Source organism: Salvelinus alpinus, chromosome 26 (assembly GCF_045679555.1).
Source record: "Salvelinus alpinus chromosome 26, SLU_Salpinus.1, whole genome shotgun sequence".
Classification (NCBI taxonomy): domain Eukaryota; kingdom Metazoa; phylum Chordata; class Actinopteri; order Salmoniformes; family Salmonidae; genus Salvelinus; species Salvelinus alpinus.
The window spans coordinates 23,689,054-23,698,872 of record NC_092111.1 but is presented as its reverse complement, the minus strand read 5'-3'; positions in this window follow the sequence as shown (position 1 = coordinate 23,698,872).

Here is a 9,819-nt window from a genome sequence, read left to right as displayed (position 1 = left end):
AATACGAATATGTACATAAAAATATATGAATGAGTGATGCCCGAACGGCATAGGCAAGATGCAGTAGATGGTATATAGTACAGTATATATGTACATATGAGATGAGTAATGTAGGGTATGAAAACATTATATAAAGTGGCATTGTTTAAAGTGGCTAGTGATACATTTAATTACATCAAGATGGCAAGATGCAGTAGATGGTATAGCGTGTGTGTGTGTGTGTGTGTGTGTGTGTGTGTACCCATTAATGCAAACATTTGGTTTCTATTATGTCACCAAGAGTCTGGTAGCGAGAGGACAAGCAGAGACTGGAGGCAGTGGTGAGGCGTCGATAGACAGAGACCTCTGTCGTTTCAACCCATTGTTCACCCCTGCAGCAGGCAGCACCGTTACTCATTCTGTAACCACACACATCAGACCCTTCAGACCCACATCTACACTGAAACAGTCTGGGGGCGGCCCCACTATGCCTAAACCAAGATCCAGCTCTACCAGTGGACCAGCCCAGCCAAGGAAGAGGACACAGCACAGAGTAGATCAAGCCCCCAGCAAGAACCTGCTGGGGGCCCCCAGCAAGAACCCTAAGAATGCTGATAATACCAGAGAGCATAGGGTCAGTAGTATGGGAGGTAGTGATGATGGTGACGCTTTACTTAGCCAAATTATAATTTCAACGCTAAGTGAAATGCCGCCTGAACTGAAGTCCCAAGGTAAATCAGATATGCTGAAACTGCTTTCTGCAATGCAGGAAAAGTTGTCACAGCATCAGAGTAGTACCAATGTTAATCACTGATCATGTTTTTCTACAGTGAACTTCCATAATTTATACATTAGAATTCACATCAGTATACATTTTAAATAGTAGGAAAATATGTTCTGAATGCTACTTGTGCAGATATTACATTAACTAGATACTAAAGGACAACAGCTACATTGACACAGGCAGCCCAATTCTTATCTTTTGCCAATACATGTGCAAAGGATCAGAATTAGGCTGCTTGTGTAAACGTAGCCTAAGAATCCTACAGATTGAATACTTTTTTCATATTCATTTCAGCTAAATTTGAATTTAATTTGGCAATCATATGCCCAAACATATGTTCTTATATGACCGATCAGTGTTATAACCAAGGTCTACTGCGCACCACAAGATTGTGTTTGCCCTGTGAGCTAAAGCTTAGGCATTAGTTCAGGGAGCCTCATTGGCTGGTAGTTACACTACATGTTCAATTGTAGAAGATGTTGCACCGTCTACATCTATAAATAATAAAGCTTGCCAACATTCTTTCCTGTCATGCCTGCTAATATAAAAAGCTACAGTTTTCCAAAATAAAATGTCGAAACATTGTCTATTTGTGTCAAATATTGTTTTGTTAACAGACTGATGGTAGTCTTCTTTTCTGGTACGTGGGTTATGTGGGGTTGTTTTGTGGCGTGATTCTGTTTTACTAATCCGTATATGATACAAGTCTTGTGACGTGACACTTCTTCCAACCTCTCCGAAGACTGACATGATGAGAACAGATATAGACAATAGCTCTGGGCTGTATGCATCAAGCATCTCAGAGTAGGAATGCCTATTTAGGATCAGTTTTGTCTTTCAGATCACAAAGAATATGATGTGGATAAGGGGGACCTGATAATATACAAATAAATATATGTGGGAGTGGAAGACCTGATCTTAGATCAGCACTCGTCCTCGGGGATGCTTTATACTGTACATTCAGTATGGCTCCAGATGCCAAGGCACATCACATGACTTATTGTAAAACCTGACAGATTCTCAGAAGGAAGTTCTTAACCAACCCTGTGTTTCAGTCTGTAAAGATTGCTATTTGACTGGGATGGTTGCAAGGGTGCATGTAAACCCAACCCACTAATAAATCTGTACAATAGCCATGTTATCCACTCCTGTTTAGGAGTCACTGTAAGAATGTTACTGTCACAGAATACATTTGATATATTTTGTATGGAGTAGCATAAGTTCTATGACTGAAGTTGAAATTAATTGTTTGGTGACTAGGGTTTCGAGATAGTAAACTGGAATACGATTAATAAATTCCCCTTTACAGTAGTTTATCAGTTATCAAAATGTCTCCTGGCAGCACCCACATTAACTTTAGCACATTTTATTATGTAATAATGTTTATTATGTTTATTATGTCCCAGTCAGTAAACTTGTCAAAACATTCAAATCACCACAACACAACATGCAGAGGTTAACATGTGAGAGGGAGTAATTATTTTGTCACGCCCTGACCTTAGAGATCCTGTTTATGTCTCTATTTTGGTTTGGTCAGGGTGTGAGTTGGGTTGGGTATTCTATATTCTATTGTTTGTATTTCTATGTTTTGGCCAGGTAAGGTTCTCAATCAGGGACAGCTGTCTATCGTTGTCTCTGATTGAGAACCATACTTAGGTAGCCCTTTTTATCACCTGTCTTTGTGGGAAGTTGTCTTTGTTTGTTGGCACTATAGCCTTTAGCTTCACGGTTGTTTTCTCGTTTGTTGTTTTGTTGGCGTCATTTTGTATAATAAAAGAAAATGTACGCTCACCACGCTGCACCTTGGCCACTTCTTACAATGTCCGTGACAGAACTTCCCACCACAAATGGACCAAGCAGCGTGGTAAGGAGGAGCAGCGTGTTCAGGAGGACTGGACATGGAAGGACATCCTAAATGGCAAAGGATCCTGAACATGGGAGGAGATCCTGGTGGGAAAGGATCGCCTGCCGTGGGAGCAGCTGGAAGCAGAGAGGAAGGTGGAGGCAGCGAGAAAGAGGGCCCAGGATTACACAGGGTCACGGCTGGCACTAAAGACCAGAAGGCCACTCCCCAAATTTTTTTATGGGGGGCACACGGGGAGTTTGGCTGAGTCAGGTTGGAGATCTGAGCCAACTCCCCGTGCTTACCGTGGCGAGCGTCGTACTGGTCAGGCACCGTGATATGCGGTGGAGCGCATGGTGTCTCCAGTACGCGTTCTTAGCCCGGTGCGCTACATTCCAGCTCCCCGCTTCTGCCGGGCTAGGGTGAGCATCCAGCCAGGAAGGGTTGTGCCAGCCCTGCTCTCCAGACCTCCAGTGCACCTCCTCGGCCCAGTATATCCTGCGCCGGCTCTGCACACTGTGTCTCCGGTACATCTGCACAGCCCAGTGCGTCCTGTGCCAGAGCCCCGCATTTACGGGGTGAAGATAACCACCCAGCCAGGACGGGTTGTGCAGGCTCCAAGCTCGAGACCTCCAGTGCGCCTCCACAGCCCAGTGTATCCGGTGCCTCTGCCATGGACAGGGCCTCCTGTATGTCTCTCCAGCCTGGTGAGTCCATTCCTGTGCCCAGAACTAATCCTCCTGTATGTCTCCCCAGCCTGGTGAGCCCTGTGGCAGCTCCACGTACCAGACTGCCAATACGTCTCCTCACTCCAGTGATGATCCATGGCACAAAGCCTCCAGTGATGATCCATGGCAAGAAGCCTCCAGTGATGATCCATGGCAAGAAGCCTCCAGTGATGATCCATGGCAAGAATCCTCCAGTGATGATCCATGGCACGAAGCCTCCAGTGATGATCCATGGCACGAAGCCTCCAGTGATGATCCATGGCACGAAGCCTCCAGTGATGATCCATGGCACGAAGCCTCCAGTGATGATCCTTGGCAAGAAGCCTCCAGTGATGATCCATGGCAAGATCCATGGTACTGTCACGCCCTGACCTTAGAGATCCTGTTTATGTCTCTATTTTTGTTTGGTCAGGGTGTGAGTTGGGGTGGGTATTCTATATTCTATTATTTGTATTTCTATGTTTTGGGCGGGTAGGGTTCTCAATCAGGGACAGCTGTCTATCGTTGTCTCTGATTGAGAACCATACTTAGGTAGCCCTTTTATTCACCTGTCTTTGTGGGAAGTTGTCTTTGTTTGTTGGCACTATAGCCTTTAGCTTCACGGTTGTTTTCTCGTTTGTTGTTTTGTTGGCGTTATTTTTTATAATAAAAGAAAATGTACGCTCACCACGCTGCACCTTGGTCCACTTCTTACAACGTCCGTGACAAATTTCCAATTCAACATATAAAATGTCGGATTCTAAGCCAGGGGTAGACACCAGGACCCCGGGCCAATATGTATCAAGCTGCTCACATTATTAGTGCTGATCTAGTATCAGTGTAACGGTTGTCGTCGGGAGAAAGAGAGGACCAAGGTGCAGCGTGGTAAGTGTTCATCTTATTTAATGAAAGTGAACACTTCAAAATACAATACAACAAAGTGAAAACCGAAACAGTTCTATCTGGTGCAGACACACAAAGACTGAAAATAACCACCCACAAACCCCAACAGAAAACAGGCTACCTAAATATGGTTCCCAATCAGAGACAACGACTAACACCTGTCTCTGATTGAGAACCATATCAGGCCAAACACAGAAATAGAAAATCATAGAAAAACTAACATAGACAACCCACCCAACTCACGCCCAGACCATACTAAATCAAAAAGACAAAACAAAGGAACTAAGGTCAGAACATGACAATCAGGTCCTCCCCTGTCCATGTACTCTCATTCATTATGATCTAATGGCAAAACTGATCAGTATTATAAATAGGATTATTTTGGGGCGGCAGGTAGCCTAGTGGTTAGAGCGTTGGGTGCTGGATCGAATCCCTAAACTGACAAGGTTAACCCACTGTTCCCTGGTAGGCCGTCATTGTAAATAAGAATTTGTTCTTAATTACAATGACCTGCCTAGTTAAATAAAGGTAAAATAAGAAAATAATTAATTCTAAATCTACTTGCCACAGATTCTTTACATGAATGTAATGACACAAAATACATAACAATGTCTCTGGGTGGTGGTTACAAAAGGTACAATTTCAGTCAATGTCTTTTTTTAACTTATTCATATTGTGGTTGGCAGGATAACATGTATTACTAATTTAAAAACAAACTTCCTTCATTTTGTTAATACAGTAAGTAGGTATGTGTGAGGCAACATTGATTCCAATAAGGCATGACATAAAATACAGCATCCTGTTGGAACAAGGCAGGATATAGATACAACATCCTGTTGGAACAAGGCATGATATAGATACAACATCCTGTTGGAACAAGGCATGATATAGATACATCATCCTGTTGGAACAAGGCATGATATAGATACATCATCCTGTTGGAACAAGGCATGATATACAGTAGATACAGCATCCTGTTGGAACAAGGCATGATATAGATACAACATCCTGTTGGAACAAGGCATGATATAGATACAGCATCCTGTTGGAACAAGGCATGTATAGCTCACATTTTTCCTACTGATGAGTCAACAGAGGTAATAAACATTAAGTTCTGAGGGTCAGGTCTTGACATGTTCCTGAGGAAAAGGCAGGAGCCTAACATAATAGCATAATAGAGATTAGTCAGATAAACAGTGTTGTGACTTCGGGGAAATAGAGATTATTTACCTTGTCTGCAATATTTGCTATTTGCAAGAAAGAATGGCACAGAGGAGGAGGAGAGATATTTTCCACTGTTCTGTTCTAGCCACAACATGCTCTTCCTCACACTCTCTCTCTCTCAACCACACACACACACACAGTCCTCACTGCTGCACATCTTAGCCTGAGTCCCAGTCTGTTTGTTCCATCATGCCAACTCCTGTTCACTCATGGTGATGCCAAATCTTTGGTGGATTGTAGTACAGAAACACACACACGCATGCATGTGCACACACAGTACGTTATATCTAAAGGATCATGTGGTGGTAACCCTTTAGTCATCCAGCGGCCAAAAACACCTCTGATTGGTAGTATTACAGACACGTGCACACACACCGGCACACAGTCACAAACACACACACAGTCACAAACACACACACAGTCACACACACACACACACACACACACACACACACACACACACACACACACACACACACACATTCTTCAGTCCATTTATGTTGTCTCATCTCTGCAGAACTTCCATCTGATAGACTAACACCTGGCTATCTTCATCACTGTGATGCTGGCCAGGAAACTGGTGTGGAGCATAGTGTCAGAGCTATACACCTTCTACCTCTCTGTATCACTCTGACCCTGGAAAACAACACATTTCACAGCAACTATGTGGTGTGTGACAATATAACAGATAGATTTTTTACCTCCTTCCTCAACCTGTTCTTCCCACTGGTGGTACCACTGTCCACCCTAATTTGTCTGTGTTATTATAGGTTATTCTGTGGTACAGTTATACATCTCTCTACTCAATCAATGACTGGGTAACGAACATATGATAAAACTCATGTAATAAAGTTCAAAACTCACTAAAAACAAGAGGCAATAGTGAGAAGTATACTGTTATATACATCCACCATACTTTTACTTTTGAATGTGATGATGACATTCATGACGGTAATCTATGATTGCAACCGGTTAACAGATATCAATGGTTGTCATTGTAACCAGCTCACAGTATGCAAAAGCCACTGAAATGCAAGGAAGGTAAATCTATGTCAATCATTTATGACAAGTGGGCCTGCAATTTCTGTTGATGTTATTTGGAGTAATGCATGCTAATCCAATTGTTGGTACATCATCCAGTTCAAGTAGGGGACACATCAGAAGATTGTGTATATCTCCTTTCAAATAACAAACAGCTGTTTTTCCAATACTCTGCAATGCTACAACATACTGGACTGGATCTGGGATAGTTACACATTGTTTCTCATAAGTTGTGGGCATATCATGGCAGTGGCTCATTTTTTAAATTATGGACATTTAAACAGTAATGGGGAAAATAAGGTGATGCAAATAAAAACATTTGTAGTCTTGAGTGAATAACATAAAATCCCACTTTATATACTGTATGTGCAAATAGTTCACCAAAAGTATCAATTTAACGTGACCTTATGGTGAGAGCAAGAGTGACATATCTCTACTTATAAATGTGGCTTTGTATTCGCACACATCCTGTGGCCAGTTAACATGCATGAGGAAATGTCTGCCTGTCCTCTGATCATGCAGGTTAGTGGACCATTCCTCTATATGTTGTCAAGGGGGAAGGATAATAACAATGAAAAAAACAACAGAAATGTACAGAAATACAGATGGGAAAAAAGCAGACGTACTCTCTAAGTTCTCTGTGTACCATGATTCCTTGTGCTCTCTAAGTAAGGATCTCACACACAGTGACACTGTCAGTGATTATTCCTTGGCCAGTCAGTGTATTATGGCTCATCCCATACACACACTGACAGTTTTGCACACACTCAAAGCAACACCAATCCCAGGGAGCCATTTCCAATAATACAAAATCACTGACAAGGATGAGTAATACTTGCAACATAATGTAATGCATACTGAACTGGACTGGACAGGATTGCTGTAGGATTTCTGAGCCAGTACCTCAGGGGCTGCCAGAGACAACAAACTCATGATTTCATCAATTCATTCTGTGTCATCATCACATTTCTGCTCTGACATAACAAACTAGATCACTAGTGGAGTGTATTTGCTCTCAAAATAAACTGAATCGTAGACAATGGACATACACTCCTGAAAACAATAGCAACAACCAATTTGAATGCAACGTATTGTTTTATACTAAAGGGAATTAAATCTAGCGAATAAATAGGTTGTGTCATTGTGTCCTAGTCGTACCATGCCTCCCACATACACCATCGTGTTCATCTGAAGTGCACAGACATGGATCTCACACTGCCAGGAGGTGGACAGGGGTACCACCAGCGGGAAGAACAAGTTGAGGAAGGAGATGGTCTGGATGGTCTTTACAAGGCCCTTCTCATCAGCCAGAACACAACTACTCCCTCTGGGGACAAGAGATGGAGGAGAGGGGAGATACTGTAGAAGAGAGAAAGGTGAGTGGAGAGAGAGGAATGTAAATTGTCAAAATAATGAGAGAATAATACTGCCAGTTAAACAAGATGTAAAAGACTAGACTAGGCATACTTAAATCAGGAGTGAATAATCTTAACACTATTGACTAGTCCATAATGTTATAACTGTCAATAATGTAATAGCTTTTTGTCATTTCTAATGTAATAATTGGCCCATAGCAATAGATAGAGAGAGAGAGAGTGATAGAGACAGATATAAGGTGTAGTACCTCTGACACTATGGTCCACACCAGAGCCTTGCATAAATCAGTAAAGAATGTGTGTGTGTGTGTGTGTGTGTGTGTCTCTCTCTGTGTTTGGGGAGGGGATGTTAAACCTGCTTATTGTAGTACAGTACTGTACCCTGTCCATGTGTCTCTCTCTATATATATACAGTGGGGAGAACAAGTATTTGATACACTGCCGATTTTGCAGGTTTTCCTACTTACAAAGCATGTAGAGGTCTGTAATTATTATCATAGGTACACTTCAACTATGAGAGACGGAATCTAAAACAAAAATCCAGAAAATCACATTGTATGATTTTTAAGTAATTAATTAGCATTTTATTGCATGACATAAGTATTTGATACATCAGAAAAGCAGAACTTAATATTTGGTACAGAAACCATTGTTTGCAATTACAGAGATCATACGTTTCCTGTAGTTCTTGACTAGGTTTGCACACACTGCAGCAGGGATTTTGGCCCACTCCTCCCTACAGATCTTCTCCAGATCCTTCAGGTTTCGGGGCTGTCGCTGGGCAATACGGACTTTCAGCTCCCTCCAAAGATTTTCTATTGGGTTCAGGTCTGGAGACTGGCTAGGCCACTCCAGGACCTTGAGATGCTTCTTACGGAGCCACTCCTTAGTTGCCATGGCTGTGTGCTTCGTGTCGTTGTCATGCTGGAAGACCCAGCCACGACCCATCTTCAATGCTCTTACTGAGGGAAGGAGGTTGTTGGCCAAGATCTCGCGATACATGGCCCCATCCATCCTCCCCTCAATACGGTGCAGTCGTCCTGTCCCCTTTGCAGAAAAGCATCCCCAAAGAATGATGTTTCCACCTCCATGCTTCACGGTTGGGATGGTGTTCTTGGGGTTGTACTCATACTTCTTCTTCCTCCAAACACGGCGAGTGGAGTTAGACCAAAAAGCTCTATTTTTGTCTCATCAGACCACATGACCTTCTCCCATTCCTCCTCTGGATCATCCAGATGGTCATTGGCAAACTTCAGACAGGCCTGGACATGCACTGGCTTAAGCAGGGGGACCTTGCGTGCGCTGCAGGATTTTAATCCATGACGGCGTAGTGTGTTACTAATGGTTTTCTTTGAGACTGTGGTCCCAGCTCTCTTCAGGTCATTGACCAGGTCCTGCCGTGTAGTTCTGGGCTGATCCCTCACCTTCCTCATGATCATTGATGCCCCACGAGGTGAAATCTTGCATGGAGCCCCAGACCGAGGGTGATTGACCGTCATCTTGAACTTCTTCCATTTTCTAATAATTGCGCCAACAGTTGTTTCCTTCTCACCAAGCTGCTTGCCTATTGTCCTGTAGCCCATCCCAGCCTTGTGCAGGTCTACAATTGTATCCCTGATGTCCTTACACAGCTCTCTGGTCTTGGCCATTGTGGAGAGGTTGGAATCTGTTTGATTGTGTGTGGACAGGTGTCTTTTATACAGGTAACGAGTTCAAACAGGTGCAGTTAATACAGGTAATGAGTGGAGAACAGGAGGGCTTCTTAAAGAAAAACTAACAGGTCTGTGAGAGCCGGAATTCTTACTGGTTGGTAGGTGATCAAATACTTATGTCATGCAATAAAATGCTAATTAATTATTTAAAAATCATACAATGTGATTTTCTGGATTTTTGTTTTAGATTCCGTCTCTCACAGTTGAAGTGTACCTATGATACAAATTACAGACCTCTACATGCTTTGTA